Source organism: Solanum dulcamara, chromosome 9 (genome assembly GCF_947179165.1).
Source record: "Solanum dulcamara chromosome 9, daSolDulc1.2, whole genome shotgun sequence".
In the NCBI taxonomy this organism is placed as follows: Eukaryota; Viridiplantae; Streptophyta; class Magnoliopsida; order Solanales; family Solanaceae; genus Solanum; species Solanum dulcamara.
In genome coordinates this window covers 50,873,410-50,896,695 of record NC_077245.1, presented here as the reverse complement: position 1 = coordinate 50,896,695, position 23,286 = coordinate 50,873,410, and positions in this window count along the sequence as shown.

Genomic DNA, 23,286 nt, shown 5'->3' with positions numbered 1-23,286 from the left:
CCAATCATCTATTTAAACTCTGAATATTGATGTCGATTATCTGTATATCATTTTTGCCGATGGGTTGTTAGTCAATAGTTTGCTTAATCCTGTTTGGCCTACCAACTTAGTCTTTTCCCCAACAGGTGGACTTATACACTCTGCCTTACAACATCTTGTAGGGGGTCATCTGGATACTGGAATGGTAGCCCTTCTTATAGGCAAACTCAATAAGTGGTGGACGATTATCTCAGTTACTCTTAAAGCCAACCATATAAGCTCGCAATATATCTTCTAACGTCTGATAGTATGCTCAGTCTGTTCAGCAGCTCAAGGGACAAACTGAGTTACTAAGATCTACCTGTGTTCCCGATATCTTCTTGGATTGATGCCAAATGTTAATCATTTTTGAAGTCCTTCTATCTAAGATATTAGCTGGGGAAACTTCACGAAACCTTACTATCTCCATGTTCTATAACTCCACCTAATTTCAGCTGCATAGGTGCTCTTGATTGGAAGCAAATGGGCTGATAACTTAGCCTACTCACAATGTGCGGGGCACTCAACTTAGCTCCAGATTTACCTTAGCATTGTCTCACGAGTCTTTATGTTTTGCCTTGTTCTTTACTCTATTATCTTGCAACCAGTATCGGCGTAGACCTTTAGCTCCACTATGACCATGTGCCCCCTTTTTTTTAGTCATTTTGATTTAACTTCTCCTATTGTATTCCCCCCTTTCTGTACGCACCCATTCATTAAGGAGAGCTACTGAGTAGCGCTAAAGTTAGTTCATATAGTGACCTTTGGAGCCGCTTTGAGTTTTGTCTATTATTAGCTGGCATAGCTTTAAAGGAATTTGACATATAAGCTCCCCTATCCTCTATTCACTTTGCCTTTCTAACTTGTTTCAGCAAGATATCTTATTGAAGTTTAGACGTCTATCTCAAATATATTGTCATATTAATTGCCTCCTCCTACTTTTGCCATTTTCTCATTAACTTCCCTCCCTTTAGAGGGTACTCGTACTTTCATCTGCTTGTACCTTTCTCTATGTCTCTTTGTCTAGTCTTAATTTCGCCCAATCTCTTCCTCCAATCTACTTGGTACTGCATCATGTCTTCGTCTATCTGCATATTTTATAATTGGACTATCCGTGTACGGAGCTTTGGCTAAATTACGAAGCGACGAGAACCTTTCCATATTTAATGTGATGTCTTATCTACTAATTGGTACTTGAATAATGTGACCTAAGGAACAACTCATCCAAGGCCACCTTCTACTTTTTCTTTTCCCAGAATTACTTTGGACCTGTAGTCGTTCCAACTCAAATTAGGCAGTGCTAGTATTCTGACGATAACTATTTAAGGTTTTCTTGAAGTAGTAGCTTTATCCCAACCTATATCCTTTGCTTTTTGGGGCGAATAGAAGTTGCGCCATTTGTTCCTTAAGTTTTCCATCCTCGTTCCTTAAGGGTTCCACTATTTCTGGGGCGACATTGTGTATACGCGTTATTTTTTTGTATCTTAAGCCCCGTGCTCTTACTGCGTTCTCAACGCAGGCCTTTAACTTAGTCAACGCGTACTAAGTGCATCTTACTAGTGGTTCCACTTTATCCCTGCATACTCGTATCACACTGTTCAATTCATACTTACATATCCCCCTTTTAATTCATATTCGTGTTCAGTTCCTGATATCTCTTTGTGGTGCTTCTGTTAGAAGTTCTTTTCCCAATTAGTCGGTGGAGAACTATAAACTGTTATCGTAAATCATTTTTCAATTATTGTTGGAAGAAAGCAGAACCTCTTAAACATCACAGTACTTTCCTTTTAATACTTGCCCGACCTGGTCTCCTTCCAAGTTTATCCTCAAGTTATAAACAACTCGTCTAATTTACGATAGGAATTGAGGGCTTGGGACTTTCAAAAAGAGTGAAGCTCAATTACTAGACACCTTACCCTTTAACCTGAGCTTTTTTTTTCTACAACACAATTATAGTTGGAGATACTGCGGTCTGAACTGTACTGCTTAGACAGACTCTTGTTTCTTCAAAATAGATTTCCCCAAGTAAAGAGGGTGTCCTTTATCGATGACATGACGAGTATCTCTTACAACTTTAATTTAGCATCCTATAGGTACCCAGTATCAATTTCCAAGATATTTTATAAACTATGTTTTATTCCCTTCTTCTTGTATTGGGAAAATTTCGGTAGAGTTTCCTCTACACTTCTTACTATCCCAAAACCTACAAGTAGAAAATACCAACAATGCCTCACAGGGCCAACAATACATATCATATCACAGCCGCATAGGGCTTTCAATGTCATCTCATATCACAGCCACACAGGGCTTTCAACGTCAACAATAATATAAAAATACTGGACTTACCTCATATGTCCAACTTCAAACTGCATCTGTTGCACTTCCTGTTTGCTTTTCTTTCAGGTTTCAACTTTATATTTCAATAGTACTTCAATACCTTACCCGACGGATATCTTCCGTGGCTTTACTTTACTTACATGCATGCTTTGTAACTTTCCATGTCATCAATTACTTCCTTCTATTGGTGTCGTCCTTCTGTTAAGATCCAAGGTTAGTATAAGGAATTTTCCTATGACTCGTATCTAAAGCACGATCTCAGATGTGAAAGAAAGGTAACATCCTAAATGTCGTGTAGCTTCCTATTTATGGATGTGGCGTGCAACACATCAATAATCAAGACTCTACTAGACACGGTCTGCAGACAATCTAAGGATGAATTACTCTGATACCACTTCTGTCATGACTCAACTCCGTAGGTCGTGAATAGGGTCTGACCTGGACCCCCCATATACCTAGCTATCAACTATGGTCAAATTGAACTGTAAATAAAACAATATCATTTAACAGAGCCCCACTGGGCGATAACATTTTCATAAAACTGTAGCTTTTTTCATTTGTATCACAACATGATAGGGCACACAAGCCGACAAGCCTGCCATACCATAATAACATATATCATTTATCATGTAGACCCAGCTGAATCAAACTGACATACACAACCCACATATACATGTTTGCAGACCTCTAAAAATATTAACGAAAACATATGGCGAGACAGGGCCCCCGCCATACCCCTGAATAGACACAACAATTTTACACATCAATGGTCCATATAAATAACTAGGCTTTGATACAATGGATCCTCTTCCAACTGAGCTGAATGGAATCCTAAGATAACGAACTCCCAAAACCTGTACCTGAATGGAATCCTAAGCTGAATGGATTCCCCACCTGAATGGAATCCTAAGCTGAATGGATCCCCCACCTGAATGGAATCCTAAGATGAATGGAATCCTAAGCTGAATGGATCCCCTACCTCATTTAGAACATATTTATACCCTGCAACACGCACCACACAACTAGAAGCAGCCTCCACACACACAATGCCTCATTTTGACTATAATTTAATTACGACGACTTCAATTTCGATTGTTTCTACCGTTGAGCATTTCCATGATTTTTTCAAACTTCCAAAAGCCTAAGATATTTGTAATACACACTATAATAAAATCATAAAGTCCAAATTTAAAGGAGACGCCTTACCTTACTCGAAATTGGCCAAAAATAGCCAAAATTGTGCCTCGGAACTTTTTCTAGTGCGACTTGAACGCCGTGGCTGCTTGCTGTCCAATTTTTGCTGCACCAAGCCATGATTTTATACTACTAATACCTACATATCATCGTGGTATACTCTAGATAATTACTTTACAGAACGAAATCGGGACTTACCTTATTTTTTCCTCCGAGCCGTCACTATTTTCTCTCAACTTTAGGGTTTGCTTTCTTTTGTTTGCTGCTGTAGTTTTGTGAGTATAAACTAAAGATAAGTCATGATATACATGTATATTGGTGGTCCTAGGAGGTGACACGTGTTAGCCCCTAAGGGGGACATGTGTCCAGCCCCTATTGGGCCACCGTATCTATACAAGAAAGGAGAGGCTGCCATGTGGTAGTGGGGCCCACCTCTCCCAAGCAGGTAGGTCACCTACTTGACCCCAAGCAGGTGGGTCACCTGCTTGCTTGAGGTGCTGCCATGTGTCACTCCTCTATTGGCTGCCACGTGTCATCTTTTCCCCCTTCCTCGCTGGTTTGTAATTTCATCTTATTTTAAGAGCCTATGTAATCCATGCTATGCAAGCTTGGTACATACTCCAATAGATTAAGTATGTAGGACTTCCAAGTTAGTAGCTTACATAGGTAAATCAAGTCCAACGACTCATTACTTAGCCTCCAATTTCTTCCGGATTCTTATGACTCCATTTCCACCCTTCTCTACTATGGGGTATCACATTCTTCCTTTCTTAGAGTCATTTGATAGTGTCGTAGCGTATTCAGCTCACATGATAATGTCTAAGGAACTTATGAGACATTTTGAGTTTAAAAGTGTGGGGTGTAACATGAATGAGTAGGTTTATTTTGGGGGTGTCAAACTTGGTTATGAAAGAATGCCAAACTGCAATGCTCATCAAAGACATGGATATCTCTAGGATCATGACTTATGCCGAGAAATGTAATAGATTCCAAGAGGGCTCGGTATGAAGGTGGGTTCTCTCACAACAAACCCGGTGGTGGTAATGGCCATTTTTGACAGGGTCAAAAGTTTCCAGGCCAAGGTTTTTCAAACACTCTAGTTCTAAAAAAATTTAAAGGACAAAGTGCCAATTCCTAAGGCACAAGGAGGAGCTCCGGGTGGTCAAGTCATCCTTTCATGTAAGAACTATGGGAGAAATCATAGGGGAGAGTACTTAGTGGGATTGGATGTTTGCTACAAGTGTGGAAAGCGGGGTCATCCTGCATACAAATGTAGGAGTGGGGCTATACCCTAGGTTTAGACTCAGGCTACCAGTCATTCGGATCAATGTGCTATTACTTCGGGTGTTAGTCAGTGCCAAAATAAATTTTATGCCCTTCAAACTCATCAGAAGTTAGAGAATTCCCCTGATGTTGTGACTGGTATGTTAAAGGTCTTTGACTTTGATATTTATGCATTATTAGATTCGGGTGCTACTCTATCATTTGTTACTCCTTATCTTCCTGTGAGATTTATTGTTAGTCCTAAGATCTTGATCGAACCTATTTCAGTCTATACTCCAATTGGTGATTTAGTTGTCACTAAAAGGGTTTATAGAAATTGGCCAGTTTCAGTTGATCTTGTAGAACTTGATATGACCAATTTTGATGTTATCATTGGCATGGATTGGCTTCATGCATGTTATGCCTCTATATATTGTAGAACTCGTGTGGTTAAGTTTTAGTTTCCTAATGATCCAATACTAGAATGGAAAGGTAGTAATTTCGTATTTAAAGGTCAATTCATCTCAGGCTTAAAAGCTCGGAAAATAATTTCCAAAGGTTGCATCTATCATCTAGTTTGGGTTAGAGATGCTAATTCCGAAACTCCTACTCTTGAGTCAGTGTGAGTTGTTAATGAGTTTCTAAATTTTTTTTCAATGAACTCCCGGGCATTCCTCCCAAAAGGAATATAGACTTTGGTATCAATATCCTTCCCGATACTCAACCTATATCTATTCCTCATTACCAAATGGACCCAACAGAACTGAGAGAGTTAAAGGATCAATTGAAGGAATTGTTAGATAAAGGTTTCATTAGATTGAGTATCTCTCCATGGGGTGCTCCGGTTCTCTTTGTCAGAAAGAAGGATGGTTCTCTTCGTATGTGTATTAATTACCGATAGTTGAACAAGGTCACAATTAAGAATAAGTATCACATCCCAAGGATTGATGTCTTGTTCGATCAATTTCAAGGAGCAAGCTACTTTTCAAAGATTGACCTTCGATTGGGTTATCATCAACTCCTAGTAAGGGAGTGTGACATTTTGAAAATGGCTTTTAGAACTTGGTATGGTCACTTTGAATTCTTGCTTATGTCTTTTGACTAAAAAATACCCCTGCAACATTTATGGATTTGATGAACAGGGTGTTCAAAAGATACTTTGATATGTTTGTTATTGTGTCCATCGATGATATTTTGATCTACTCTAGAAGTGAGAAAGTGTATGCCGATCATTTGAGGATTGTGTTGTAAATTATCAAGGAACGTTAGTTGTATGCAAAGTTTAGTAAATGTGAATTTTGGTTAAGTTCAGTTACTTCCCTGGTCCACATCGTCTCCGATGAAGGAATTATGATTGATCCATAGAAGACTGATGTGGTTAAGAATTGGCCTAGATCATTGACTTATTTCAATATTTAGAGTTTCTTGGGCCTAGTCCATTATTATAGATGGTTCGTAGAAGGTTTCTCTTTCATTGCATAGCCCTTGACTACTTTGATTCAAAAGAAGGTAAAGTTCCAATGGTCCAAGGCATATGAGAAAAACATCCAACAGTTGAAGAATAGGCTTATCTCTGCTCTAGTGTTGACTTTAAATAAAGGTTTTGATGGGTTTTTGTGTATTGTCATGCTTAATGAGTTGGTCTTGGTTGTGTTCTAATGAAAATTGGTAAAGTGACAGCTTATACTTCAAGAAAACTCAAGGAACATGAGAAGAATTACCCAACTCACGATTTGGAGTTAGCGGTAGTGGTATTTTCTTTAAAGTTATGGAGACACTTTCTATATGGTGTCCATGTGGATGTTTTCACTGACCACAAGAGTTTGCAATATATGTTATTCAAAAGGACCTGAACCTTCGACAAAGAAGATGGCTTGAATTGTTGAAAAATTATGATGTGAGTGTGTTACCGGGTAAGGCAAATATGGTTACTGACGCTCTTAGTAGACTGTCCATAAATAGTGTTGCCCATATTGAGGATGAGAAGAAAGAGCTAGTTTGGGATGTACATAGATTAGCCCATTTGAGAGTCCAATTTTTTAATTCTGAGGATGGTGGTGTTATTATGCAAAATAGTTCTGAATCATCTCTTGTGGAGGATGTTAGGGAAAACCAAGATAGTGATCCCTTTTTGGTTGAATTGAACAAATTGGTTGCCAAAAAAACCATTGAGGCTTTCTCCCAAGGGGGAGATGATGTTTTGAGATATTAAGGCCGATTGTGTGTTTCAAATGTTGATGGCTTAAAAGATATGATATTGTCCAAAGTTCATAGTTCGCGGTACTCTATACATCTCATTTCCATAAAGATGTATCGATATTTGAGGGAAATGTATTGGTGGAATGGAATGTAAAGGGATATTGCAGAATTCATGGCAAAGTGTCTTAACTTTCAACAAGGGAAGGTTGAGCATAAAAAATTAGGAGGTTTGACTTAAGACATTGAGATTCCTACTTAGAAGTGGGAAGCCTTGAATATGGACTTCATTATTGGTTTGCCTCATACTCATAGGCAACATGAATTTATTTGGATAGGTGTTGACTGAATGACTAAGTCGGCTCATTTTCTTCCTGTTAAGACTTCATATTCAACTGATGACTATGCTAAAGTTGTACATCTGAGAGTTGGTTAAGCTTCATGATTTTCCTTTATCTATCATCTCATATTGAGGTACTCAGTTTACATTTCAGTTTTGGAGTTCTTTCCAAAAGGGTCTAGATAATCAAGTCAAGCTTAGTATAACTTTTCACCCAGTACAACTTTTCACCATCAAACGAATGGACAGGCCGAGCATACCATTTAGACTCTAAAGTATATGTTGAGAGCATATGTTATTAATGTTACAGGAAATTGAGATGATCATTTTCCATTGATTGATTTTTCCTATAATAATAGTTATCACTCTAACATTAAGATGGCTTCATTTGAGGCCTTATATAGTAGGAGGTGTAGGTCTCCTATCGGTTGGTTAGAAGTTGGTGAAGTTGTCTTGATAGGACCCGAGTTGGTATTTGTGGATATGGAGAAAGCGAGGTTGATTAGTTACAGATTGAAAATAGCCTAAAGCTGGCAAAAGTCCTATTCATATGTGAGAAGAAGAGAACTTAAATTTGAGGTTAATGATGGGGTTTACATGAAAACTTCACCCATGAAGGGCGTGATGTATTTTGGTAAAAAAGGGAAGCTAAGTCCCCACTATATTGGGCCATATCAGATTTTGAAGTGGATTGGTAAGATGGCTTATGAGTTATATTTTCCTTCCTAGTTGGCATCGATGCATCCTGTGTTCTATATGTCTTTGTTGAGGAAGTTTGTTGGTGATCCTAGATCTATTGTGCCCATGGAAAAAATTGAGGTTAAAGAGTATCTTTCATATGAGGAGGTTGTGGTTGAAATCTTGGACCGATAAGTTAGAAAGTTGAGGAACAAGGAAATAGTTTTAGCTAAGGTTTTATGGAGGAACCAAGAGGTTGAGGGTGATACATGGGAAGTCAAAGTCGATATGATATTATTATATCCTTATCTCTTTCCTTCCATGCCTAGTTGAGGTATTTTGTTCCTTCATAATCCAATCAGCCCAAATTATGTGTTTCAGTTTTTCTAATGGTTTCATATGCATTATGTTCATGAAATGAGTTTTAAAGTCATGTTTCATCTTGAGATTAAATATTTCATGTTATATGTATTTTTGAGATGTTTTGCATTAATGTTGGGTTACTTTGTTCCTTTTCTATTTATTTATGGTAGTTTGAGTCCCATTCGAGGGTGAATATTCCCAAGGGGGAGATATTGTAAGATGCCAGAAGTTGAAAAGTCCAAAAAATGAGGTTCAGAAGAGAAAATTTTTGAAAACTCAGCTTTCGGTAGTAGGTGATGACCACAAATGCCATCACAAGCCCTGTTCCTTATCACGGTTTGTGGTGTGCTGCTGTGATGAAGATTCAGCAACACAGACCCTATAGGGTAAGGGTCCACAACAGTGACCATAGTCTATGGTGGGCACCATGAGCCATGGTTCCCTTCGTGGTGGACACCCTCATCAAGACCCATGTTCAGTCCCTTACCACGCATGACCACCACGGGCCTTGGTGGGTCTCGTGGTGGGAGCCCATGGAAAGTCACTTATCCAAAAGTTAAGTATACCACCACAGACAACCACTATAGGACGTAGTAACCATAACGGACTGTGGTGTGTCTCATGGTGGGCACCCCCCTATTTCTTAGAACTTTAAATCCCTCACCTCGGAGGGGACCACAGACCGTATTGTCCATAAAAATACATGGTGATGATAAGTCCTGAGTTTCAGATTCAGTTTTAAGTAGGGGTTATTTTTGTTATTTCCCTATATTTCCTTAATGAATGTGAATAATTTTTGGGACTATATTCTTATCTATTAAATAACCTAAGTACCCTTAACCTTCTCATTCTCACATAATTCCCCAAAATTCAAAAGTCTTCTCTCCCAAATTTCCTCTCAAGAGTCTTCTTCTCCCTCAAGTAATTCAATGGATCACTTCAAGGCCAAGCTTCCGTTCTCTTCAATTTCGGACTCATAAAGGTCAAGGTATTTGGGACTTCATACATGGGTACCTTTCACCCATGGAATTTCAAATATTTCTTCTCAAATTCTCTTATGATTTTTTCAATTAAAAGCCCTAATTTCATGATCTTTGTTGGATCTTCTCAATTATGTTATGTATCATTTCTATTAGCCTAATTATGCATAATTCACATCATATTGCATGATTTCAAGTTGAATTTCAATTGTCAGTGTTATATGCTACTTTCAAGTATAATTTATGAGATATGATCATGATTTTCAAGTTATATAAATGAAAGCTTTATGAATGAGTTTAAAGATACTTTATGCGAAGAAGTTTATGAATGATGATTCTATGACGTTTCAAGCAAGTTAATGATAAAGCTAGTTAAGTCCCTAAAGATGTTTTACGAATAAAGATATGTAATGAGCTATTCTTATGTTATTTATAAATGTGAACTGATATCTATTATTATCTTTCATATGATGTTCATGATTATGTTTTATGAGAGTTCCGTTAGGAAAATAAATAAGTAGCGAGAGGAATTTTAGGTGGGGTTCAATTCGGTATGCTATGGAAACTACCCAAGGGAATCCTAGTAGCAACCTTTTAGTTTCAAACTACTTGCCTGCATAGGTTTATAGATGCCAATATGGAGAAACTAATGGATCCACATAGCGAAGTTAAATGTGTTACTAATGGAGTATTCTATGGCATGGTAGCATCCCCCATCTCAATGTGGGAGTCATCAGATTCCATATAATAGCTCACATGATCTTTTATGGTTGTTAAAAGTCCTATCCCACACCGTTTTAGTTAAGTTATATGTTTTTATGATTATGAGATTTGATGCATTGACCAATTCGATAAATCTTTTAAATGTTTTCATAACTTTATTCATATTTTCAATATACTGGTCTTGCATCCCATGATTCATATTGATTATGTCCTATGTTTATGGTTCATGCATATTCTCACATACTTAGTATATTTCGTGTACTAACACATACTTTTTGCCTACATTGTATCATAATGTAGGGTCCGTTGATCACACTCATCCTCTCCCACTTGTGGCTAGTGCATGCTAGTAACTTATTATTGGTGAGTTCTCACAGTTCGAGGAATGAAACTTATTTCATATTTGATAGTTGCTAATTCATTACTCTTATGTTGTCTATCTGGGTGAGCTAGAAGCTTGTATTATGCCCCCATCAAGTTAGTAGAGGCATATTAAATAGTAAGAGTCTATGTTGTCATTTTCTCATTTTGAGACTTTTGCTTATATTGAGTTTATGCTTCTGTATACTTTGATATGGTTATTTTCTCATTTACCTTATGTATTCTCATGAATGTTATGCTAAGAGTCTTGGTTGGGGTCCTTTGGGATTCTAATCACCGTGTTACGGCTAGGACCTAGGTTGGATCATAACAGCCACCGCCCAGATTTTTCCTTCCTATATTCTTTCTACTTATTTGATCTTGACGACACGATAACTACTCTTTCAAGTGCATGAATTACGTTTTATTTATGATATAATCTCTCAACTAAGCATGAATTTCTACTAAATTGCATGATTTTAACTTGGTTTACAAAGACTCGTGCATGATGTTACTTTCAAGTATGACTATTCAAGTATGGTTAAAAAGGGCTTGATTATGTATGAGGTATAAGATATGATGAGGTTGAACTATAATATTTCATGATGTTTCAAGAAAAGACTTATGGTGTGAAAGGACAATTCTCACACAATCATGTTAAAGAGGTGATATGTAAAATTCTCACCAACTTATAGATTCTTATGAATCAATCATGTAATGAGCTACTCTTATGACTATTTTTATGATGATGCTATTGATGATGTATTAATGCTTTAAATAATTTCCATTGGGATATTGATTAAGCACCGGAAGGACTTTTAGGTGGGATTCGATCCGATAACCAAAGGTTTGTTACCCAAGGGAATCCTAGTAGAAACTAAAGTGCCAAACTATGTTGTCTTCCATAGGTTGCCTTAATGCTTTAGCTAGTGGATCCACATATAGCTTATGATGTTTTCACGGAGTGTACCTTGGCAAGAAGCCTCTCGCTTCTTGATATGGGAGTTACATCGGATTCCATATTATAGCTCGCACGATCTTATATGTCAGTTAAAGGTCTTATCCCACACAAGTTATATGAAATAATGTAAGTTTTTACTATGAGGTTTATGAGGCGTTGACCACATACTTTCAATATGAATTCAAATGCTTTTAAGTCTTATCCATGCTCTATTTTTTTAATTACATTGGTTACACATCCTATATACATATTCTTATGCGTTATTTCATTATTCATGCATTTATCTCACATACTTAGTACATTCAAACATACTAATGCATACTTTATTGACTACATTGTATCATAATATAGTAGTTAACGACCCCGTCCATTCTCCACATGGCTAGAGTTGAGTTCTTATACTCCAAAGATTGGTGAGTCCCCATCTATTCGAGGGCGAGTTTATTAGTTCGTGTCTTTAATTTTTCTTTAAGGAATTTACTATATTACATTGAGGGTGATCTAGGTACATGTCTTATCCTTCACTCATATTATCTATGTAGAGGTTTGTTGGACGTCTTGTATATTAGCATATGTTGTCATCTTGACTTGACTATGTTACTTCAAAAATTTCTTCTAGTATATTTGAATTGATGCTTATTATTCCTTGTATTTTCTCATATATGATACATAAGATGGCTTGGTTGGCGTCCTTCAGGCCTTAGTTTTGGTCGTGACAGTAAGCAAATTCTAAATGCAGGTTTGCATGGACTTCTTTGGATCACAGTCTTTACTTAAAAGAAAGTACAGGAGTAGCATCAGCACAAACACTATGTACTATTGAGCATCATAAGCCGACTAGATTAGTAACAAGTATATAGTTATAGTCATAGAACAAGCAAACAGGTTCACTAAAAATAGTCAAATAATTATCTCATAAGTCTTGAAATCATCATCAATCACAACCATAATCATATATATATATATATATATATATATATATATATATAAAAATGTATATTTGTAACTCTTTCTACCATATCTCAGTCATCTACCATTAAACAGACAAGTGTACCTGTAGCGAATCAACACTCTATTGATACATATAAATATATATGTATAACTCTTTCTAGTGTATCTCAGTCATTCATCATTAAATATAAGTATGTATCCTTCTCTAGCATATTCCCTCTATCAATACTTTAATTTTAACTAGCATGCCATATATAATTATCAAGCACTGAACTAGCAATCACCAAAAAATACAATAATCAACAACATACTTGTCAAATACAAACAAGTTGAATAGAATCATAGAAATCATATTCACCCTATCCTTGCAACTATATAAATCCTGCATCTTGTCAAACATCTTTAACACTCACTCAATAAATTGCAAGTTTATCTCTCATTCATACATACAACTAAAGGGTCTTTAATCTTTCCTATTTAGTCATGAATTATAAGGGATCCTAGGTATCCATGTGTTGTATCGGCGTGGTATCCGATCTAACCATATGCACAATCGCTCGTCCGTAAGCTCACATTGGACTTGAGCCACTCATCATCACAATAGTAAAGATATCCTTACCGTATCCACATATCTCAATATGATCACAACTATTGTTATCTCTATAGACACCAAATTAAGGATAACTATTTACAAGTTCACAATTAGAAACATCAGTACTCAAATTGATATTTCAACAGTTCACATGCTTATTCATATAAACATTCATCAACTCAACCATGACAACACATATGCTATATCCGTAGACTAATCAACATGCTACACAACTCATATTACATACAAGAAACTAATCAAAGTCTAACTCTAAATATAAACTGTAATCTACCTCAAGCGAAGAATTGATAACAAGTAAGCAAAATCATTGTATCCTTCCCTTTTCTCACTGCCTCGGAATGCTCAAAGTCCAACACAAGTAAAAAATAATAATATTTAATCATTTATCCTCCAAATGAATGCCTTGGATATTTAAAATAGCCTAATTCTACTTTTTACCAAAATCTAATCATTTACTCAAAGGTTATTTAGCCATACTAAAAAATTTCAATCTCATTCATGGAGTTTCACCCCCATTAACCACTCTTGAGCAGTTTTTATGCTCAAAAAAACTGTTTTTGTGGAATTTCTAGAATTCCTAATATAATAAGCAGTAATTTGATCCGTAATTTTATCCTAATAAGTAGAACTAAACAACTTAATTAGAATCAAAATACATGCATAAATGTATCTTCAAAACCCATCATTTCCCATGAAGTTCATACCTTTCAATTATAAGAGGAATTCGAATTAAAGTTTGAAAAGATTGATGAAAGGATACTTACCTTTAGAAAATAAAAAATCTCTACACCTTGAAAATGTCACGTCTAGGGTTCTTTATTTTAATTATTTTAAGTTTCGATAAAAAATTTGGTAGAAAATATCATGATCTAAATCATTGTGAGAGACACCCATACTAATCCCCCAGTGGGAGAACCAATTACCCAAGCTAACTCAAACCAAATAATATTTTTAAAACAATAGATTCTATAATTAAGACAAGATCTATCACTATTATCTTTATCAAAAAATATTGCAGAAATAAAACCCCTAGAATATGAAAATCATGTACCAAAGCATCTAACATAGTCTAAAATATGGAGATGTAATACCAAAATATAATGAAATATTTCTATCATTATGGATAAATCAATGGGGGAGGAATTTGGGTCATAAAACGTCGATGTAATGATTTGGAAACTTTGAGTCTAGGCCAGACTTGGACGAAATCTGAGTCAAGTGAGATCTAGAGAAATCTTGTAATTGATGGGAGATTTAATTATGAGTTAAATCATTTGAATTGATATCTAAGATTATAAGGAGCATGTATGGCTTTACGGAATCGAATTCAAGCAAGTAAAACTCCTGTAATTGATTTTGGTGTGAAGGGTTCAATTTAGAATGTCATGGGTTGATGGTGTGTTGCCAAATGAGAGCTTGAGAATCAAATCCCGACTTTTTTTCTCTATGAAACCCGCCATAGCGGGATTAATCCGGCCAGGGCAAATCTGCTTGGTGGGATGGGCCCGCTGTAGCAGTCCAGCTGCGATAAAAAATGAGAAAAGTTCCAAAAATGTTATTTTCTACAAAACTTTGTTCTTGAGAGCTAACGGGTGACCTAGGGAAGTTTATCATCACTTTTCCATGAATTCTCGTGCCAAAGGTAAATTAATTACTTACTAAATCCATATTTTGATTCTTAGACCTTAGAATCATAGTTGATTATCCTTGGGGTAAGGGTTTTTGCTTGAAATTAATGGTGGGAAAAGCCCTAGTTTGGAATTAGGATCATGATTTTTGCAAAGAGTTGGTATTTTGTTATAATCCGAGAAAATTAGGTCATTTTATTGATCATTTGCACATGTGTAATTATTTTTAGACTAAGAACAAGCCGAAAGACTTCGGAAAGGGAAAACTGCAGCTGTGTAGAGTTTTGAAGACTTAATTTTAAGGTAGGTGATGGTTTGTTTTCTCGTCTGTTTCATAATGTCTGTTAACTATTTCATTATATGCATGTATGCAAGTGAATAGAAAAAGATGAAATGAACCAAATGAAATGACTGTTTATGATCAACCGCATATAATGAACCTGTTACTTGATGATTGTACCTATGTGAGATTATTCATTGTGATTGTGATTATGATTGTGTTATATTTTATTAGATCGAGTGTCACGTTATGATACACTATCGTATCGGGTGTCACGTTCTGACACATATTTAGATTTGGTATCACATTCGACCCAACATTGGACTGGTGTCATGTTTCGACATACTAACAGTTTGAGTGTAGGTTCTATGAGAAAATCATTCTTTGACTGTTGAATTGGATTTATATGTATATATATATATATTGTTTATTATATGATAAGTCATAAAGTATTCTATATATGTGTGCTTACTGTATTGTGGTTACCTGTTTATATTTAACTTAATGGAATAACTGTGTGATCTTACAAGTACACCATTATTTTTTCATACTGATATTGTACTTGCTCTTTCTTTATTGAGTACATGGGAATCTTTAGGATGTTATTGAGAGACCTCAAATAGGAGATCGTTGATTTTAGAGTTCAAGGGTGATCCATTTCTTTTATGCTTTCATGAATTTTCTCAGTCTTGGTCCCTGCTTTCAGGACTTAGTCTTTTCAAACACTTGTTTATTTTTATGAATTTTTTGGGGTTGTATCCCATTTTCTTTAGAATTGTTGTTTAGTAAGAGTTTTTGTACAATGACTTTCAGATTCTAGGAGTTAATTTCCGCATGTCTTGTTTGTTTGGTTAAACTTTCTGAATTTATGGTAACTCAACACTTATTTCATCATTTAAATATACTTTTATATTTTTAAATTTTTTTGTCTCTTTAAGTCTATTAAGTTTTGGGTGAAGTAGTGGTTCTCCCAAGAGAGGGTTAAAATAGATGTCAATCACGATGGGTCAGGGTCGTGACAAAGTTGGTGTCATATCCCTAGATTTGTTGATCTTATTATAACAAAGTGAGTCTAGTAGAGTCTTGCGGAACTGTACGAAGACGTTTGTACTTTTCTTCGAGAGGCTACAAGACTGTAGGAAATTTTCTCTATTTTTTCTCCTTTCGTGCTATAACTTGATTCCAATTGGTACCTGGTGATCCAAATTGGTATCTATCCTATTTCACTCTCTTTTCCATAGATGATTAATATGCTCTGCAATGGTGTCAGACCCGTACCTCTCATCGAGCCATAAGAGAAGCTATATGTGAGAGGACGTGGCCGAGGCAGGGGCAGGAGAAAAGGATACGGTAGAGGATAAGGAACGACAACACTTTCTAGAGGTGAATCCAAAGCTGAGGATGTACCTAGAGAAAAAGTCCCCTCCCACACCCCAGGTTGAGTAAGAAGAGGATGTAGAAGCAAAGGTCGAGGAGGATGCTGAGTTGGTGGGGAATGCACAGGCTGGGGCTGCAGGTCTTCCCCCTCTGGATCGAGCTATTGCTCAGCAGATCATGACCTTTTTGAGTGGGTTGGCCAAAACTAGAGCCATTCCCATAGTACTCGTAGCCCAAGCTCTAGTTGCTCTCCTATCTACTGCTGCAATTCCTTGGATGGATAGAGTGTTTGACATTAATGCCATTTTTTGTCCACTTATGGGCCTAGGGCTGACTGGCACAAAGCATGAGATACTAACTAAGTTCTTGAAGCTGAAGCCTCCAGTATTACAAGGTTCTGAGATTGAGGATGCCTATGAGTTTATTCTGGACTTTTATGAGAGGTTGCACAAGTTGGGCATAGTCCACCAGCATAGATTTGAGTTTGTGACATTCTATCTTCAAGATAAAGCCAAGCAGTGGTGGAGGGCCTCTATGGAATGTTGATCACCAGGTTTTCCTCTACTCACTTGGGTTTAATTCCATGCTTTATTCTTAGAGATGTATGTACCCTGGACCTTGAGGAATTGTAATAAGGATGAGTTCATGGCTTTTAAGCAGGGTGGTCTGATAGTAGCCATTTATGGGGTTAGGTTCCATTCCTTGTCTAGGTATGCTACTCAGTTGGTTACTATAGAGGAAGAGAGGATCTGGTTATTCGTGAAGGGATTGAATACCGAATTATAGATATTTTCTGTCCATATGACCTCTGCATGTAAATGTTTTAATGAAGATAGTAGAAAGAGTTTGATGGGATGAGCAGGCTAAGGCTTTGGCTAAGAAGCCCAAAAATACAAGTAACTTTCATGGCTCTTATTCTAGAGGCTTCAAAGAGCCTTTGCATAGTTTATGAATTCTGCTTAGTAGGGTTCAACTAAGCCGATAATTACAGCCCTACCAATTCAGTTAGCTATGTCCATATCCATAGGTGGTTACTCGGGAAATCCACAACAGAATCCTACCCAAGAGGGTCAAGGACCTTCATTCATGCCAAGTAGTAAGTCATCCCTTTACCGTAGCTATTTTAATTATGGAGAGCCAGGGCATATAAGGAGAGAATGTCCACACCCTCACATGACTGATCCTATATTGCAGCAGATCAGAGCAGTGGTACCAATGGATAGAGGCAATAATGGCATAGGACGTCCACAAGGTGGGTAAGGTAACTTTCATGGCTCTTATTCTAGAGGTTCAGCTAGGCCGACAATTGCAGCCCGACTAATTCAGTTAGCTATGTCCATTTCCATAGGTGGTAAATTGGGGACTCCATAATAGAATCCTACCTAAGAGGGTCAGGGACCTTCATTCACGCCAAGCAGTAAGTCATCCCTTGACCGCAACTATTTTAATTATAGAGAGCCAGGGCATATAAACAGAGAATATCCATACCCTCACATGACTGATCCCGTATCGTAGAAGACTAGAGCAGTGGTACTGATGGGTGGAGGTAATAATAGCATAGGACGTCTACAAGGTAGGTAAGGAGGAAACTAGAAAGGCCGTGGAGGCTAGCGAAATGGTAATACAGGAAAAGGAACAGTGCAGCGAGGCAGAGAGGTTTCCCATCACGATGACAGGGCTTAGTTTTATGCCTTTTCGAGCAAGAAAAAAGCTGAGGTATGTGATGCAATGATCACAGGTAATATTTTTATCTATTATCGGATGGGTACTATTTTGTTTGATTCAGGTTCTACTTATTCATATGGGTCAGTATAATTTGCCTTAAGATTTGATGTGATTTATGTTGCGCTTGATATTAACTTGTGTCAGTATAGTTTGCCTTAGAATTTGATGTGATTTGTGATATGTTGGATGCCCCTATCCATGCTTCTACTCTAGTTGGAGAGTTTGTTATAGTCACTTATGTCTATCGTGCTTGTCATGTTTTGTTTATGGGTTTCTAAACTATAGATGACTTGGTAATTTTAGATCTGACTAATTTTAATGTGATCTTAGACATGTCTTGGTTGTCCCTCTATTATGATGTGCTAACTGTAATACTAAGACTGTGACTCTAGAGATACCGAGTAGGGAAGTGTTAGAGTGGGAAGGGGTTTACAAGCCTAAGCCAGCTAAGATCATATCTTTTCTTTGGTCTAGAAAAATAGTGGGTCAGGGTTGTTTGGCATATTTAGCTCATATTTGGGATGTTGATGCAGAGTCTCCTTCTATTGAGTCTATCCTTGTAGTGTTTGAGTTTAAGGAAATGTTTCCTACTAATTTTCCTGTTATGCCCACTAATAGAAATATAGATTTCTTCATTGACTTGGAGTTGGTCACTCTCCCAATCTCTATTCCTCCGTTTCATATGGATCCGACAGAATTGAGAGAGATTAAGGCTCAAATACAAGAACTTATTGATAAAGGTTTTATTCTTCCTATTGCTTCGCCATGGGGGTTCTCCGATCTTATTTGTTAATAAAAAGGAATGAACGAGGATGTGTATAAATTATTGAAAGCTGAATAAGGTCACCATCTGGAATAAGTACCCGTTGCCTCGTATAGATGATCTTTTCAACCAGTTGTAGGGTGCATCAGTATTTTCCAAAATTTATCTAAGGTCTAGGTATTATCAACTGAAGATTATACCTGAGGTTGTGCCCAAAATGACATTTAGAGCTTGCTATGGGCACTATGATTTTATGGTAATGTCATTTGGGCTGACCAATACACTTGCAGCCTCAATGAGTTTGATGAATGGGGTGTTCAATCCATTCTTGGATTCCTTTGTAATTGTGCTTATAGATAATATTCTAGTCTATTTAAAGAGTAAGAAAGAACATGCGGACCATCTTCGTATTATTTTGGGTATCCTAGGAAAACAAAAACTGTATGCAAAATTTTCTAAGTGTTAATTATGGCTCTATTTAGTTGCCTTTGGGGGGAATGTGATTTCAAAAGAAGGGATAATGGTAGGTCCCAAAAGATTAAAGTAGTCAAGAACTGGGTTCGACCTAGCTCTGTGACTGAAGTTAGAAGTTTTGTAGGACTTACCAGCTACTATCGTCAGTTCGTGAGGAATTTTGCTTTTATCGTGACCCATTTGATAAGCTAACTCAGAGGAGGTACCGATTGAGTGGACTGATGAATGTTAAGAGAGATTCCAAAATATCAAGATTATTCTGACCACGAAACCTATTCTGACCCTGCTAGTTGAAGGTAAAGATTTCATTGGTTATTGTGATGCTTCACATTTAGGCTTAGGTATTGTGTTGATTACAATAAGAATGTTATAGCCTATGAATCGCGATAATTGAAGGTTTATGAGAGGAACTATTCGACGCATGATTTGGAGTGGCATCGGTAGTTTTTACTCTAAATATTTGGCACCATTACCTTTATGGTGTCAAATGTACAGTGTTTATTGACATCGCAACCTACAACATGTGTTCACTCAGAAAGACTTGAACCTGAGATAGCGGAGTTGGATGGAGTTACTCAAGGATTATGATGTCACCATCCAGTATCATTTAGGTAAGGTTAATGTAAAGGAAGACGCATTAATATGAAAGCCAATTAGTATGGGCCATCTAACCTATTTAGGTTCTTGTAAGTGACCCCTGGCTAGAGAGATTCAAACCTTGGAGGCTAAATTTATGAGGCTAGGCATCTGAGAGAAGGGTGGGGTGCTGGATAGTGTTGAGGTAAGGCCTACTTTTGTTGAGGAAATCAAGGCCAAGCTGTTTGAGGATGAAAACTTAAATGAGATCAGAGAGAAGACTTTATTAGGGAAGGCCCAGGATGCAACCCTTGATAGAAGTGGGGTGCTCAATTTTAGAGGGAGGATTTGTGTTCCTCGAGTAGGTGGCTTGATTCAGAAAGTGTTGTCCAATTTTTATGGTTTACGTCTATTTATCCAGGTGTGACCAAGATGTATTAAGACTTGAAGTGACTTTATTAGTGGCTTGACATGAAGAAAGACATAGCTAAGTTTGTGGCCAAGTCTTAGAACTGTCAATAAGTGAAGTATGAGCACCAAAGGCCTCCAAGTTTAACTCAAAGAATGCCCATTCCTTAATGAAAATGGGAAAGAATAGCCATGTATTTTGTCATGGGTCTTCTTAAGACCTTGGAAAAGTATGACTCTATTTGGGTAGTGGTTGATAGATTAACGAAGACAGCCCACTTCATTCCAGTTAGAGTAGACTATAATGCGCAGAAGTTGGTGAAGATTTTATGAAGGAGATAATAAGGCTTCACGAGGTGCCCCTTTTTATCATCTTAAACCATGGTACGCATTTTATATCCAAGTTTTGGGGGAAATTGAATGAGAATTTAGGCACTCAACTTACTTTCAGCACAACTTTTCATCCACAGACTGATGGATAGTTAGAGAGAACCATTCAAGTATTAGAAGACATGTTGAGGGAATGTGTAATTGACTTTAGAGGGTATTGGAATAAATCTCTACCTTTTTGTGTGAGTTCTCTTACAATAACAACTATCACTCCAATATTGACATGGCAACATTTGAAGCGTTCTATGGGAGGGGATGTAGATCGGCTTGGTAAAAGATGCTTAGGATAAGGTAAGAGGCATCCAAGCCAAGATTTTAGCAGCACAAAGTCGACAAAAAGACTATGCTAATTATAATATAAGAGGCATGACATTTTAGGTTGGTGAGAAAGTTCTTCTGAAATGTCACCCATAAAGAGGGTAATGAGGTTCGGCAAGAAGGACAAGCTCAGTCCTCGATGTATTGGACCCTTTGAGATCTTTGATTGTGTAGGACTAGTGGCTTATGGGTTGGATTTACCACGCAGTATATGTGGATTCCATCCTGTGTTCGATGTGTCCATGTTGAAGAAGTATCATGGGGATAGAGATTGTATCATCAATTGGGACTCAGTCTTGTTAGACAAAGATCTTCAGTATGAGGAATAACTAGTTGCAATTCTAGATCATGATGTCCAAAAGTTGAGGACTAAAGATACTAAATTAGTGGAAGTTCATGGGAAGCATCATCCGGTAGAGGAAGATACTTGGGCAACAGAGAAGGACATACGAGACAAATATCCCCAATTATTTGATAATTCAGGTACTACTCTATTCTTACATTAGCCCAGCATATCCTTATTTTGTTACTTAAGGACGGGTGATGGGTAAATGGTATGTATTGTATTGACATATTATCTTCATTATGGATAAAACAATGGGAGAGGAATTTAGGCCAGAAAACCTTTGAGTAGTGACTTAGGAATTTTGAGCCTAGGCCAGACTTGCATGAATTATATGTCAGGTGAGGTCTATGTTAATCTGGTAATGTACGGGGGATTTAATTCTGATTTTGATCATTGGAATTGATAGCTAAGACGATAAGGAGCATGTACAGCTTTGTGGAATCAAATTCGGGCGAGTAGAATTCCCATAATTGATCTTGGCGTGAAGGGTTGAGTTTAGAACGTCATGAGTTAAGGGTGTATTTCAAAATAGGAGCTTGGTCTCAAATCCTGACTTTCTATCTCCGTGCAAACCACCAGAACAGGATTAGTCCCGCCAAAGTAGGGTCGTTATGGTAGGATGGGCCCGTTGTAGCGGGCTAGTCGCGATTAAAAATGGAAAAAGTCCTAAAAACATTATTTTATGCAAAACTTCATTCTTGAAGCTGACAGACGACCTAGGGTATTATTCATCATTTCCCACAAATTCTCACACTAAAGATAAGTTAATTACTCCCCTAATCTATATTTTGATTCGTAGAACTTAGAATCATGATTGATTATCCTTGGGGGAGGATTTTGGCTTGAAATTAATGATGGAAAATACCCTGGTTGGGCATTGAGATCATGAGTTTGGCCAAGGGTTTGTATTTTTTTTATAATAATGGTAAATTAGGCCTTTTTATTGATCTTTTGCATATGTGTAGTTGTTTTTAGACCAAGAATAAGCCAAAAGACTTCGGAAAGGGAAAGCTCTAGTTGTGTAGAGTTTTCAAGGCTTGGTTTCGTGATAGGTGATGGTTTGTTTTATCATATCTAACATATATGCCTGTTATATGTTTCATTGTATGCATGTATGTATGTGAATAGGGAAAGATGAAATAAACTAAATGAAATGATTGTTTATCAATCGCATGCAGTGAACTTATTACTTGATGGTTGTAACTGTGTGAGACTATTCATTGTGATTGTGATTGTGATTGTGTTGTGTTTGATTGGAAAGGGTGTCATGTTTCGACACATAATTTGATTGGGTGTTACATTCCAACACATATTTGGATTGGGTATTATGCTCCTATATAATATTAGACCGGGTGTTATGTTTCGACATTCTAACAGTTTCAGCGTGGGTTCCATGAGAGAACCATTCTTTGACGGCTACATTGAATTTGAAACTGCTAACTTGTGTATATGTATATGTACTGTTCATGAGATGATAAGTGGTAAAGTATTCTATATATGTGTGCTTACTGTGTTGTGGCCACCTGTTTATATTTCACTTACTGGAATAGACGTGTGATCCTACTAGTACACCATTATTTTGTGTACTGATACTGCACTTGCTCTTTCTTTGTTGAGTATAGAGCATCTTCAGGCGGCTGTTGAGAGACCTTAAATAGGAGATCGCTGATTTTAGAGTTCAAGGGTGAATCAGTTCTTTTAGGCTTTCATGAATTCTTCTCAGTCTTGGTCCTTCCTTTCTGGACTTAGACTTTTCAGATGCTTGTTTATTTGTATGATTTTTGAGTTTTCATCCCCTTTTCTTTAGACTTGTTGTTTAGTAATAATTTTTGTACAATGACTTTTGGATTCTAGGGGTTAAGTTCCGCACGTCTTGTTTGTTTGGTTAAACTTTCTTAGTTTATGGGAACTGAACACTTATTTCTTCATTTAAACATATTTTCGTATATTTAAATGTTTTATCTCTTTAAGTATATTAAGTTTTGGGTATAGTAGTGGTTCTTCCACTGGAGGGTTATAATGGG